The sequence below is a fragment of the Hipposideros armiger genome, unplaced genomic scaffold (assembly GCF_001890085.2).
Source record: "Hipposideros armiger isolate ML-2016 unplaced genomic scaffold, ASM189008v1 scaffold_56, whole genome shotgun sequence".
In the NCBI taxonomy this organism is placed as follows: domain Eukaryota; kingdom Metazoa; phylum Chordata; class Mammalia; order Chiroptera; family Hipposideridae; genus Hipposideros; species Hipposideros armiger.
Window position 1 is genome coordinate 2525061 of NW_017731406.1, and position 16012 is coordinate 2541072.

Below are 16012 nucleotides of genomic sequence, written 5' to 3' on the forward strand. Positions count from 1 at the left end.
AGCTCTTAACCAACTGAGCCACTCGGCCGGCCCCAGCAATCTTTTTATCAATGGAGAGAACTCTGTATTGTTTCTAACCACATTTTCGAGAAACAAAACTGCATTAGTTAATGTGAATTTCCAGAATTTCATTAGGGAAACAATGTTACTTTGTTTTCTAAGACATCTTTTGATTTACAAGACAGTATATTTGATACCAATAAAAATTTTACTGTGCTGAGCCCTCTGCTAACAGAACATATTGCATTAATAAAATTCCAGGGACTGTCATTTTTAATGAGAGTTATTAGGGCAGAGCTATTCTGTGGTATCCGATTATTACATAATAATTCATTATTTAGAAAGTGAGTATAATAATTTTGATTATATATTTCAAATTTGTTAATGATGACTATTTTTATTGAAAGGATATTACATTAAATTCAATGTCAAGTATTTTAAATACACATATAATGCTAACATAAAATTATACTTTTAATTATTATACATTTTACTATTATGTATTTTCTACACAGCTCCAGTTATACTAAATATAGCATTGCTCATTTGCCTCTTCGCTTTTAATACTGTATCATGAATAGTGTTCAGTGTTTCTACAGGTTTTAAAAATGATTATAATTTTAATGCAAACTTAGTAGCTCATAGTGATGATATGCCATAATCTATTAAGCTGTTTTTCTAAATTTCTTCATGTCTGTTGCATCATAATTTTTACTGATTTAAATAACACTAGAGAGGATTTTGGTGTCTCTTGGTTTTTGCTTTTAAGAATTCTTTCTCGTTTTGAGAAGAAACAACAGCAACTCTATGTCTTTCATCTGTAAGAAATTATGTTTAAATACATTGAAAAACTACAAAACATCTAATTGGCAAAGTTACAGACAATACCACTCAAGAGTTTTAATTTTATAAACTGTATGTCACTTGGTTCTTTTACCAGCACTCTTCCTTTTACCCTTCCTTGGAAGTATCTGAAGTTATAGATGATACCATCTTATACAAATACCTTCTATTTGGAATATTCAAAATTTATTTTTTGTTTTTTAAAGCAGAGTTCATGTATAAACATAGTACATACATAGTACAGTATTCTATGGCAGTTGTTGGTCTGTCAGTTTAATTCCCCCCTCCCCCAAGATTTATCTGCAGAGCTAGTGCCTCACAAATCTACTCTCTTTAGTAAAAAGTGAACTTGATTCCTTTTTGTTATCTCCTCTCTGCCTCCAAGCCCTCTTCTGCTTCTTGTAGTTCATGTTCACATTCTGGTGTGTGAACCTCAAAAAAATGCACCATCATCCAGATCGCCATCACTCATCCTACCCAATAGGAAATTCTCGGGGAAGATGCCATCATCTACGAGAGGCTGTGCTTTCTTCTTTCTCTTCTTCATTTGTACCATGAACTCAGTCCACTACCCATGCTCTTGTTTTGGATACACTGGGCTCAAACTTTGAAGTCCTTTCTCTTTCTTCTATTTGCGTATTTCATTATTTGCTTGTTGGGTGCCTCCTGATTGATTCTATACAGATTTGAGAGCAAGGCAGATACCATGGCATCAGGCCGTGATGGACTGTCCAGTCTTAAGTTCTGTGAAATAATTTTGTATAAAATATTCTTTTTAATCAGGGGATCTAAAATCAACAAGTGCCATCACCGATCAATCACTGCTAGAGCTGCATATTCTTTGCCTTAAAAACACTATAGGTGGTACACTTAAACACTTAAGGTCTGCTGGGCCATCCCATATTTATTGCAGCATTATTCACAACAGCCGAGATATGGAAACAACCCAAATGCCCATAACAAATGAATGGATAAAAAAGATGTGGTTCATATACATAAGGGTATATTATTCAGCCATGAGAGAGGAGGATATTGTTCCACTTGCAGCCACATAACTGGAGCTTGAGCACATTATGTTAAGTGAAATAAGTCAGATAAGGACAAGTACTGTACGATATTACTTATCTGTGGACTCTGAAAAAAGTTAAACCTATAAAAAACCCCAGCAAAATGGTGGCTGCCTGGAGATGATGGTGGGGGTATAATATGGATGGTGTTTTAAGGGTACAAACTTCTAAAGAGTAGTAAATAAGCTGTAGCAATGTAATGCATAGTATAGTGAACATAGATAGTAATATTGTACATATAATTATATGTGATAAATATCACATCAGCAGCCATATTACATTATGTAATTGTATTAAAGTAAGGCACTGTATACCTTAAACATATACAATGTTACATGTCAAATTCATTCAATTAGAAAAAAAAAGATGCCTCGTGTAGTGTATTCCTGTAACATGGCTTCTGTGTGCTCCTTCTGTTCAGCAGAAAGAGTTGTCTTCCAATATACTCAGTATACTGAGAATTCTTGAAAAGCTCCATGTTCAGGTCCTAGATCGCTTAGTTCACTTCAGAGGTGCACAACAAATCTGTTGGTGCTTTATAAGGAGGCCATTCAGTGCCCTTAGGTATACATGGTTTTCCTTCTCGGTTTTCATTGAGGCATTCTTCATTAGAAGTTCCAATTTCGGTGATTTCTAAGTAAAGTGTGATCCCAGGGAAGGATCTTCACAGCAATTTTTTTCTTCCTATCGGCAGTGCCCGGAGCCCTGCTCAGGGTCCCCATAGCAGTGCGGGTAGGTGCCCACATGGCCGCCTAGCATCCCACTTCCTCACTGCCATCTCCAGGCTGCCTGACCTAGGGCCGGGATTCTGGGGCATGGCTAGGAGTGTGGGTTAGGATGTGGGTGAGATGTACATAGGATGTGGAGTGGGTGAAGCATAGGTAGAAGAATTTCTTGAGAATCAAGTCCTAGAAGTAGAATTACTAAGTCAATATTAACATATTTATGGCCCTTCTCAGAAAGGTTTAGCAATTAAATTAGGCAACAGAAATAAATTGCTATATCAGTTTCATTTCATTCTTGTCAAAATTGGGTATTGTTACTTTTCTAGCTGTTGCTACTTTAGTTTTGTACTTCACTCAATATAAATGTATCATGCTTCTTTGATATGCCAGGCACTGTGCTAGGTGGTGGGAACAGAAATCTGAATAAGACTGTATGTCTTCCTTAGAATAAGTTATGGCCTTCAGAAAAAGACAGTTATGAAAACAGATTTACAAAATTTACTGTTATGGTACTATGAGGAAAATACTATGTGACTACCACAAATAAAGCAATTAACTTCACTTATGGTAGGTAGGGAAGATTTTACATTAAGGAAACACTATTTGATCTGGGTCTTGAAGAGAGAATGATGCCAGCAAAGAATGGGAACTTCTTTTTTTTTTAACTTTTTTTTTTTAATTGGGGAATTGGGGGAATGGGAACAGTGCTGGGGGAAGGGGAACAGACAAGTTGCTGTTTTGCTCTTCAGTGTAGTTGTGGAGGACGTTGCTTCACTGGCCAAAGTTGGCACCATCATTGCGCTCTTCCCGGGCGAGGCAGATCAGTTGTTTGCTTCTGGACGGCCACTCACTGCGGCTGCTGGCCACTCACGCTGGCTGCTGGCTACACAAGGTAGCCCATGGCAACCCACTGCCACAGGGGCTGCAGCCTACGCCGTTGCCGGCGACTCACAGCAGCCCAGCTCCAGGTTGAGCTGTTGTTCAGCATCTTAGCTGTGGAGTGCAGTGTCACTGGCCCTCATATGTGGGATCCAAACCGGGGCCCTCTGGCATCCCAAGCCAGTTCTTAACCATCGTGCCCCTCAGCCGGCCCAAATGGGAACTTCTTTAAATAACCATCAGAGGAATAGTAAATCAAAGGCATACAGTTAACAAGAAATTATACAACAGGTGTGTAGGGTACATACGGGAGAGTAGCAGTAGATTATTGAGCAGTAGATTGTTTGAAGACAGATGGTGAAAGCCTGTGATAAGTTAAAGAGATTTATTTCAACCTGTGGAAAATGGAAGAACTACAAAGTTTTTCTCCCTTTCTTTCTTTCTTTTTTTTTTTTAGCTGAGCCATCCCGCCACCCGTTGGCAGCTCCGCGGCTGCTCAGCTCGGGCTGACTCGAACCACTGTTGCTCAGAGCTCAAACTCTTGAGCGAGCTCTTAACCAACTGAGCCACTCAGCCGGCCCAAGAACTACAAAGTTTTTAATCACGGATGCAAAGATAATATTATTTTATTACAAAGATGCAGTGTTCTCAATATGAAGGATGGGCTGGAGTGGAGAAAGGCTGGTTTAAGGAACATGATAAATGCCCCCAAATGAGTAAACATTAAAGATTGGGAGAAAAGACTGGATTGGGGATTTTGGTCATGTATAAGCTGAAAGATTTTGTGATCAATTGGATTTGAGAGTGGAAGCAGATATTACTCCGGTTTCTGACTAGGAAGCCTGAGTGAATAGGGATTCCATTTACTGAGACAAAGAACAGGGTAGACAGGGGACTTAGGTTTCCAAATATCATGGAGTAGCTTATAGCAGGCCAATATTCCTGTTCCGAAAAAAAGGAAAACTGAATACAATACAAAGCCATCTCCTTAAAACCATAAGAGAGCTGCTGAGGCAACTTGGGGTAAGAAGAGGAACTTCAGAGAGGTAAGCGAGCATTCTGTGAGCTACTTTTTCCTCAGGGCAGTTTTCAAATCTTGCTATAAAGAGAGAGGCTGAGAATCTGAACATAGGGATATAACTAAGAGGTAGAGACGCTACACAAAGTTACAGGCAATCTTACAGGGCTGGGAGAGAAAAATTAGAGTCCAGGGATGCCAAGTCAGCCAGAACTTTTGAGGGGCCCAGAATACTGAGAGAAGGCTAACAACAGAAATGTGAGCCTGGGTGGTGAACACACAATGTGATATATAGATGATGTATTACAGAATTGTACACCTGAAACCTATGTAATTTTACTAACCATGGTCATCCCAATAAGCTTTAATTAACAACAACAACAGAAAGAAAGAGAAAGAAAGAAAGAAAGAAAGAAAGAAAGAAAGAAAGAAAGAAAGAAAGAAAGAAAGAAAGAAAGAAAGAAAGAAAAAATGTGAGTCTGACACTCTAAGATTTCCCTTTGAGATGTTTTTTGAATTCTTAAGCTACACAAGTTCAGAGGCTAAGAAACTAAACTGAAAATATCTGAAAAGCAGAATGAATTTTTTGGTATTCTTAGAGAACTGAAATGGCCAAAAATAGTTCAGGATTTGCCAAGGAGGAAGGATCCTAGTGAACACTCCAGACTTGGGACCCCTGGAGGACTATTTCATAGAAATGGAAATAAAACAGAGCTAGTTTCAACTTTATAAAAACAGCCACCCAATTTCAAGCCAGCTCAGTTCCTGATTTGATCAACATGATGTACCCCCACTTTGTTTGACTACCAGCGTATAATGTGAATTTTCGCTGGAAAAATAAACAGGATCCAGAGCCTCTTTAATTCCTCATTCACACTATCTGGCATTTGACCAAAAATGACTAGGTATGCCAAGAAACAGGATAAAGAGAAAACATAATAGAAACAGATTAATGAATGTCCCCATGTTTGGAGTTGTCAGACATGGACCTGAAAAGAATGGTAGTTAATATGTATAAGAATATAGATGACAAGATGGAGACTTTTACCAGAAAGAAGGAATTATAAAAAGAATAAAATGGTAATTATAGACTGGAATAATACAATTATTAAAGTAAATAACTAAATAGACAGGTTTCATAGGAGATTAGATTCAACAGAATATAGAATTAATGAAATAGAAGATAGAGTCTTAAGAAATGTGCAGGCTGAAACAGAGAACAGAAAAGATGGAACATAGAAATTAGTATAAGAGATGTATGGGACATGGTGAAAAATACACTTGCAATTGAATCCTAGAAGCGAAAGAGAGAACGGATCAGAAGTAATATTTGAAGAAATAATAGCTAAGAATTTTCCAAAATTAACAGAAGATAACAAGGCACAGATTCAATAAGCTCTGCAACTCCCAATCAAATGAATTAGAAAGAAAACCACACTCAGACAGATACCACAGTGAAATTGTTAAAAACGAGAGCAAAGAGGCAAACATCAAAACATCCAGGAAAAAGTTCTCTTCAAATGAGAAACCACAATACTGACAACTGACTTAAAAGAAATAGAAGCAAGAATACAGTAAAATGACATAATTAAAGTATTAAAATAAAACAATGGCCAAGCTAGAATTCTATATTCAGCAAATATATCCTTAAAATATGAGGACAAAAGACATTTTTAGACAAATAAAAAGTCAGATCATTCATTGTGAAACGACTTTCATTGAAAGAAATAGCAAAGAGACTTTTTCAGGTAAAATGAAAATTATCTCAGATAAAAATACGGAGTGCAGTTTTTTTGGGAAAAAAAAAAAGAGTAACAGAAAGTATAAGTAAGGGCCGGCCGAGTGGCTCAGTTGGTTAAGAGCTCGCTCAAGAGTGAGCTCTGAGCAACAGCAGTTCCATTCCTGGCCCAAGCTGAGCTGCCGCTGAGCTGCCAACAGGTGGCAGGAGGGCTCAGCTAAAAAAAAAGAAAAGAAAAGAAAAGAAAGCATAAGTAGGTGGGTAAATAGAAATGAATATTGATTATAAAGAAAATAATAATGTTTTATAAAAAAATTAATAATTCTGCATGCTGGCAGGGAACTGAAAAGCACCATTCAGGGATAAGCAGGAACTGTGCCTGGTGCATTCAATAAGAGTTGTTTGTGAGCCTAGTAAGGAGGCAAACTTGTGGATAGGTCACTGGAGGCCTTCCCAGTATCCCCCACGTGTCAAGGAAGTACAGTGATATTGGTCCTTTATTTTGGACCTTATGCTATAATGGACCTATTGATGTCTTCATATCAATTAAAACTTTGATGATGAATAAGAATTTGCAGGGTAGGATAAGTGCCTCACTAGAAAGTTAAGTAGGCACTTGACCAGAAGGGAGAGGGCCACAAAGGTGGTCACAAAAAATGAACTTTATGATCAATAAAAGCATTGAGGGCCAGGTGTGACATTGGTATAGGGAGTGCATGTCCCAGGGGATGTAAATTTAAATGAATTAATGCTTCTGGTAATAATGACACCCAGCTAAATGTTCATTTGCAACTTAAATAGAAATGCTTTGAGGAAGCACTAGGCGGAAGTTCCATTGAATGCCTTCTTTAAAAGCACAGTATTGTGTGCTGAGAATTGAAATGAGTGCCTTGGTCATTATGAGTAATTCCTGGAACTTCATTGGAAATAAGGAGTATTCTGGTGAGATCTTGTATTATGGCCTTAGTGTTACCTTAGGCAGAAAGAACAGGGCCCTGGTGGAGAGGAAGGGAAGGAAGGAGTGCAGAGAAGAAGGGAGATCATTCTTAAGAAAAATGCAGCTACAGCTAATTGTAGTAGATTATAATACTATCAGCATTGAAGGCAGGGAAGAACCTCCAACCCCCGTGTCACCATGACAGTTCTGACAAGGGACAACTAAAAACACGGGAAGGAATGGTCAGCGAAGACAGCAAGGACCACCTGGGAACCCCTATAATGCCAACCCTAAAACTAGAATATTTCATGCCCTCATTCTAATAAAACCCTAAGCTTCTTTGCTCTTCTGCACAGTTGCCCTCCTCCTGGCCTGCCCACTCCCATTATTTTGGGAGTGTGTTCTTTTCCTTTCCTTGAATAAATCCACTGCTTTTTGGCTTTGTTCGTGTGACTCGTTTGGAACGTTCTTGAATTCCTTCCTGTGACGAAACAAAGCACCCTTTTTTTTCTGGCGTCACTAGTATTTGTAGAGACATCTTACCTCAATTTATGTTTTGGATATCTGTGAGGCAAGAAATTTCCAGAGTTTTTAGTCCAAATAGGCTGTAGTAGTTTCCTAGGAGTAACATAACAAAGTACCATAAGCTTGGTGGCTTAAGAAACAAATTTCTTTCTACACAGACCTGGAGGTTAGAAGTCGGAAATTGAGGTGTCAGCTGGACTGTGCTCTCAGTAGCCTTCAGGGGAGCATCCTTCCTGGCCTCTTTCACCTCGGGTGGTCCCAGGTGTTCTTTGGCTTGTGGTGGCATAATTCCAGTGTCTGCCTCTATCTTCACAAGGCCTCCTCTCTGCATTTCTGTGTCTTCACCTGGCTGTATTCTTGTAAGGACGCAGTCATATTGGATTAGAAGCCCACCCTACTGACCTCATCTTAACTCACTACATCTACAAAGATTCTATTTCCAAATCAAGTCACATTCTGAAGTGCTGTAGTCCTATAGTTTGTGTGCTCACCACATCAAGCATCTACTATTCAATAGATCAGAGTTTGTAATAAGGAAAGGTTTATTTATCAAGATGGCACTGAAATGAGAAGCTAGGAGCTTTATAGTTTTCTCAAATCCATCTTAAGCGTGCCTTCAAGTTCAAGCATCTTTTATCATAAGGGAACAGAGGAGGGGCAGGGAAAGAGGCAGGGTCCAAGGATGAGCTGGAAATCTCCAAATCTCTGTTCCCAATACGGTGAGACTCCAAGTTCCTCTAAATCTTTGAAAACCAGTCATTGCATTACATACATTTCCCCACCTCTTCAGCAAAGGCTCCTTCTGACAAGGGTCTGTTTTTGAAGAAGACTCAAGTCTCAGCCTGAACTCCTCCAGCCAATTACCACATCTATAGCAGGAGCAATTATTAGCCTAAATGTCATGGGAGAAATGCAGACTGGGTAAGGTAGAGTCAGAGAGAGCAGCATTTCACCCTGTTACAGAAGTACTAGCTCAGGGGTCGGCAAACTTTTGAGATGGAACGCATCCAAAGAGCCGCATGTGGCTCGCGAGCCGCAGTTTGCCAACCCCTGGTCTAGGGGTTAAGGATTTCAGCATAGCTTTTTTGGGGACACAATTCAACCCGTAACAGAGGGGAGCTCATTGGCAATGGCCCAGAGGTTTGTAAAAATGTACAGATGGGTCCAGTTTTGACAAGGACATCCGGTGATAAAATGACTGCCTGAAATTCAATCAAGTCTGCTAACCTTTGGGTCCCATCTTTAATCAGCAACCTACTGGTTAAGAAATGAACACTAGCAATTCTCCACTGAGCTCCATCATGTATAATGATAGCCTTGCTATCTGTGCAGTATGTTACCGCTCACTCAGTTGATTGCAAGGGGCATCTCAGGTAGCCAAGGAGCCTGGAAGAGAGGTAAACTCCTACAGCACCATGGCAAGGGACTGAAGACAGGGGAGGCCACCCTCTCCTGCAGCTGGGATATTCCAGAGGGCCCACGTTTGGCTTTATCCTGTAGCAAAGAGGCCTCAGTAGCCATGCCAAACTTGCAGGGTGCTGCTTCCATGACCCAAAGCATAATGGACTACTAAACATGGAGGGTCACAGGGTCAGAGTCTATGAGGTCCTTTATTTCCAGGAGAGCCAAGTATGTGGCCAGTAATTTATACTGTAATGGTGTGCAGTGCAGGACTGAGAACAGTTCTTGGCATCAGAAGCCCAGGGGCAACTCTTGAGGCATGACAGGAGGTTGCTGAAACCTCTACAGGGAGCCCCTGCAGTGCCTTCTGAGGCCACTAAATGGAATGGCTATCATATTGCAATTTGCACAGATTCTAAAGCAGCAGTTCTCAACCTGTGGGTCGCAACCCCTTTGGGGGTCAAACGACGCTTTCACAGGGGTCGCCTAAGACCATCGGAAAACAAAAAGATATTTACATGATGATTCATAACAGTAGCAAAATTACAGTTCTAGAGGAGCAATGAAAATAATTTTATGGTTGTGGGTCACCACAATATGAGGAACTGTATTAAGGGGTCACGGCATTAGGAAGGTTGAGAACCGCTGTTCTAAAGCCTTTTGTTGGAGGAGGCACCATTCCAGATGGGATGATTTGCAAGTAACATTAAAATGGGCTTAAGTAAAATTTGCAAATGGGGACTGTGTTGTCTTCAGAGCTCCAAAAGACCTAAAAGATATTCACCTTGTATTAATATTGTGGGTGCTAAGAGGGTCTTAGGTTGTTTCTTGATGGTGGCAGGGATGGAGCAGCACTTAGTTTATGGAATAATTTTTGGGAATTTAATGGATGGAGTCAGTAATTTCACTAATACTGTATATGGAGAACTTTAATAGATGTGACTATAGAATTAAGTTGCACAATATAGAAACAGACTCATAGATAGAACTAACCAATATTTGCCAGAGGGGAGGGTGTGTGGGGAGCTGGGTGAAAAAGGTGAAGGGATTAAGAAGTACAAATTGGTAGTTACAAAACAGTCACGGGGATGTAAAGTAAAGCATAGGGAATATAGTCAATAATGTTGCAACAACTCTGTATAGTGCCGGTAGGTACTAGACTAATTGGGAGAGGGATCACTGCATACATTATATAAATGTCTAACCACTGTGCTGTACACCTGAAACTAATATAAAATAAAATTGAATGTCAACTGTAACTGAAAAAAAGAAATAAATAATTTTTAAGAGAATTAGGGAAATAAAGAATTAGGTTGCATAATCCACTGTGTGGTGCTGTTCAGTCTTTCCAGATTTCTGAACCTTGAGGCTTTCTCGGGTTCTCAAATCTGTATCCCTCACTGAGGCTACCTGACTCAGTCCCTGTCTTGAGTTTTGTACTTCTCTTCAGCCAGACAGACCTTTCTCCCAAACTCTAGACCCGTACTTTTAAAATGAACTTTGAGCATCTCCACTTGGAAGTTAGGACATCTCAAATTGAGAGTTCAAACCAGAATTCATGTCCTTTCTCTACCAAACCTGGTTTTTCATGTTTAAAAAAAACAGAAGATGGAGAGAAATGTTAATACCCTTTCCTCTTTCTCCTCTATCCTAGATTGCGCTCTTTCCCCTACACTGACTACCCTACCCTGCCTTCAGGGCCAATCAGTTCACCTGGAGCAGAATGGGGGTGATTGGCAGCGGAGGCGAAGGGGAGGGAGGACCAGTTTTTTCATTAATCTTGTAGGACTATTTGACTTTAGAAGTGTGTACTGCTATGCATTGATTAACATAATATATGGTTTCCTTTTTTAAAATGAAATGAAATACAATGTAAAGAGTATTAGAGTTTCCTTTGAAGATGTAATTGGGACTTAGTTCATGGAGGGTATTGCATGATATATTGAGTTGTGATATTGATCCCAAAGCTCATAATGGAGTGAGTTTAAGCTTTTAGGCTAAGGATGATGATAGGGGAAGGTTGGTGATGATGTTAGATTTACATCTTAGAAGCATTAGTCTAGTGCAGCGGTTCTCAACCTGTGGGTTGCGACCGCTTTGGGGGTCGAACGACCCTTTCACAGGGGTCGCCTAAGACCATCGGAAAACAAAAAGATACTTACATTACGATTCATAACAGTAGCAAAATTATAGTTCTAGAGTAGCAGCGAAAATAATTTTATGGTTGGGGGTCACCACAACATGAGGAACTGGATTAAGGGGTCGAGGCATTAGGATGGTTGAGAACCGCTGCTCTAGTGAGTTGGCAGGATTGTGCAAAGTATCAGGAAAGGCTAGAATCAGGGAATCTAAATAGGGGGTTCCTGCAAAGTAGAGGGAAGAGATGTTGAGGGCCGGAACTGGAACAGAAGTAGTTGGGATGAAGCAGAGGTAGACTGCAGAATCTTTTTTTAAAAGTTTGAATTGAAATCAATAGAATTTGGAGATTGTTAGGGTTGAAGGCAGTTATGAATTTACGTTTTGCCATTTGTCTGTTACTCTTTGTATTCTCTTCGTGTGAATTGTCAGTATATATTCATTTCCCTTTTAACTATTAGGAACTGAAAGTTTCTCTTATAATTATGGATTATCATATTTTATATAATATAAATATATTTAATATGTTTTGTATTACTGCTATGTCATATTTGGTATAAATATTTCTCCACCCTGCTGCCCATTGAATTTATAGTCATATAGACTGTATACATTTTAAGTTTCAGATTATCAATTCTCATATATTTATATCTCCTATTATTTTAAACCTGAAAATTCAATTATCCACAGAGGCAATAAACATTCTGTTCTAATTTTGCTACTTTTTCTGTATTTTGACTTTTCCATATTTTATTGGGTTGTCGGAAAAGTCATGACGCATTTTTGCAATGTTTTTGGTTGTAAAAATGCGTCATGACTTTTCCAACAACCTAATACTTCTTTAATACATCCAGAATTTATTTTGTTGTGTGGTGTAAGGGTTAGTCTAATTCTTTTTTTTTTTCCTTCAGTTTTCACATATTTACTGGGGGCCACTGGGAGGGGGCCTCCTCCCTGTCAGTGTTGCTGCTCATGGTTTCTTCAGCCACTCCCAGCTTGGGCCCTGGGGTTCCTGGGGTTGGCTGGGCATGTCAGGCATGTTCCCGTTATCTTGGACAGGCACTGAGTAGTTGTAGGGTATGACCTGGTTGTCCATGGTGGGGTACTTGGTGTAGGGGCTGAGGCAGATGGACAGAAGTATAGCGAGGCCCCAGGTAGTGAAGGACGCTACTAGCACTGGCTCCTTGGCTGAGGCATTCTTGAAGAAGGCAGTGAGTCTCCCGGCCATCTTGGTCTTCGCACCAGTGGCCCATTTACTTTTCAAATTCACTATTCATTTATCTCGACACCATTAATTAAGCAATCCTTAAACATACCTTATTTTGTAAAGCTTACTTTGGCATGTGATATTGTGATTTATAATAAGAAATATATATTTGATCTTTGTTTCTGGCACAGAGCCCCTAAAACCCTTGGAATTTCCTAAATGATGAGAGCCAAGAAAAAGATGTCTCTTATGTCAATGAGGTGACTTTTGGAAAGTACCTGAGGATGGCAGCTGGTTGTTAGGAGGACACCATGTAATTAGAGGGTTGGGACTTTCAGTCCCACCCCCCTGACCTCCTGGAAGGATACTGAGTCCAATCACCAGTGGCCAATGGTTTATTCAATCATGCCTATGTAATGAAGCCTCCTTAGAAACCCAAAACAATGAAGTTTTGGAGAGCGTCAGGTTTGGTGCACAAGTCAAGATATGGGGAGAGTGGTGCACTCAGAGGGAGCATGGAAGCTCTGTGCCCTTTCCCCATCCATACTTTGCCCCATGCATCTCTTCTGTGTGACTGTTCCTGAGTTACTTCCTTTTATAATCAATTGGTAACCTGGTAACTAAAATGTCTCTCTGAGTTCAGTGAGCTACTCTAGCAAATTAATCAAGGGAAGGAACCTTGCAACCTGAACTTGTGACTGGAATATGAAGTGTATGTGGGGTGGGGACAGTTTAGGACTGAGCCCTTAACTTGTGGTTATCTCCAGATGGGTACTGTCAAAATTGAGTTGAATTTTAGGATGCCCACCTGGTATTGGAGAATTGCTTGGAATTGGGCACAAAACTTTTCATCAAATATTGCCTTTATATATATATATATATATATATATATATATATATATATATATATATATATATATATATGATTATATCTATTTATAGGCTTTCAATTTTGTTCTACTGATCTGTATCTCTGTTGCTGCTCTAGGATGAATTCTGTTTCTCAATATTTTATTAAGAAATGTAAACAATATTTTAAAATACAAAAGGGCTATAATTCCAATCCTTGCTTCAACCACATTGCTTTTTACTTTTAATGTCTTTGTAAATTCTTATCACATATTTTTGCAAATAAATTTGGAAATCATTTCATAGAGTTGTCTTCTCCCTGGATGTGACCCTGCTCTGATTTTTATGTTAATTAATATTAAACATAGATATTAATTTGGAGTATATAAATATATATATATGTATATATATATTCATCTTCTTGAACCTCTATTTATGAAGTATAAAGTTTTATATTACATATTGAGTTTACATTTTATAAATGTTCAATGCATCTCTTTAAGTTTATTCCTAAGAATTTTTGTCATTATTAATAAAGTCCCATGGTTCATTACACTTTTTAACTGAGTACTACTAGTAGACAAGAATGCTGTTGACTTTTCAACATTTATTCCATGCACAACCACATTTTTTAAAAAAGATTTTATTTTTAAGAGCGCTTTTAGGTTTAGAATAAAATTGAGAAGAAAGAACAGAGATTTCCCATATATTCCCTGTCCCCACATATGCAAAGCCACCCCCATTATCAACATCACTCAACAGAATGGTACATTCTTTTACTAAGGATTGATAATAATCACCTAAAGTCCATAGTTAGGGTTCTCTCTTGATGTTGTACTTTCTATGGGTTTGGACAAGTGTTTAATGACATAAAGCCATGATTATAATATCATACAGAATATTTTCATTGCCCTAAAAATTATGTGTTTTATTTGTCTTTCTGCCACTCACCGCTGGCAACCATTGATCTTTTTATCGTCTCCATGGTTTTGCTTTTTTCAGAACATCATAAGTTTGAATTCATAGAGTGTGTGTAGTTTCTTCAGATTGGCTTCTTTCACTTAGTAATATGCACTTAGGATTTCTCCATGTCTTTTCATGGCTTGATGGCTCATTTCCTTTAATAGTTCATTGTCTGGATGTACTATAGTTAATTCATCCATTTACCTACTGAAGAAACATCCATGGGTAGGTTTTTTGTGTAGAGATTCCCTTTGGGTAAATGCCAAGGAGCACAATTGCTGGATCTATGGTAAGAGTATATTTGGTTTTATAAGAAATTGCCAAACTGTCCAATGTGGTGGCTGTATTGTTGTGCATTTCTAGCAGCAATGAATGAGAGTTTCTGTTGCTCCACGTCCTCACCAGCATTTGTTGTCAGTGTTTTGCAGTTTTGCCATTAGATATGCAGTGGTATCTCATTGTTGTTTTAATTTGCATTTCCTTGATGAAATATGATGTGGCATCTTTTTGTATGCTTAATTGCCATCTGTATACCTTCTTTGATGACTTGTCTGTTAAGGTATTTGGCCCATTTTTTTAATCAGGTTGTTTTCTTATTGTTTGTTTTTAACTGTTCTTTGTATATTTTGAATAACAATATCTTATCAGATGTGTCTTTTGCAAGTATTTTATTCCAATCTATGGTTTGCCTTCTAATTCTTTTGACATTGCCTTTTGCAGAGCAGACGTTTTTAATTTTAATGAAGTCCACCCTATCAATTATTTTTTTAATGATCATGTTTTTGGTGTTGTATCTAAAAAGGCATGACTATACATAAGGTCATCTAGGTTTTCTCTTATGTTATCTTCTAGGGTTTTATAGTTTTGCATTTTACATTTAGGTATATGATTAATTTTGAGTTCATTTTTGTAAAGGGTACGTGTACAGTTGTTCCAGCACCATTTATTGAAGAGACTATCTTTGTTCCATTGTATTGCCTTTGCTTCTTTGTCAAAGATTATTTGACTGTATTTATGGGGTCTAGTTCTGGGTCCTTTTCTTTTCCATTGATTTGTCTGTTCTTTCACCATACCACACCATCTTGATTACTACAGATTTACAGTAAGTCTTGAAGTTGTACAGCATCAGTCCTCTAACTTTGTTCTTCTCATTCAATGTTGTGTTGGCTATTCTGAGCCTTTTGCCTCTCTATATAAACTTCAGAATCACTTTGTCAATATCCATAAAATAACTTGCTAGAATTTTAATTAGGATGGCATTGAATCTGTATATTAAGTGGGGAGGAGCTGACATCTTGACAATATTGAGCCTTCTTATACATGAACATGGAACATCTCTCCATTTATTTATTCTTTGATTCTGTTCACACTAGGGTTTTGTGATTTTTCTCATATAGACTTAAGATCTGTATTTGTTAGGTTTAATCCTAAGTATTTCTCTTTTTCGGTGCTAATATAAATGTTGTTATGTTTTAATTTCAAACTTCACTTGTTCATTGTTGATATTTAGAAAAACAATTGATATTTCTATATTGATCTTGCATCTTGCAACCTTGCCATAATTACTTATTAGTTCCAGAAGTTTTTGGTCAATTTTCCACATAGATGATCATGTTATTAAGGAACACTGACAGTTTTATAGCATCTTTCCCATTCTATATACCTTTTGTTTTCTTTTCTTCCTTGATTGCATTAGCAAGCACTTTCAGTACAATGTTGAAAAG

General features: G+C 38.3%; 1 pseudogene; it reads right to left on the reverse strand.

The window, feature by feature from the left end:
- Positions 1-12239: 12239 nt before the first annotated feature.
- LOC109381950 (NADH dehydrogenase [ubiquinone] 1 alpha subcomplex subunit 3 pseudogene) lies at positions 12240-12497 on the reverse strand (annotated as a pseudogene).
- Between the last annotated feature and the right edge of the window lie 3515 nt (positions 12498-16012).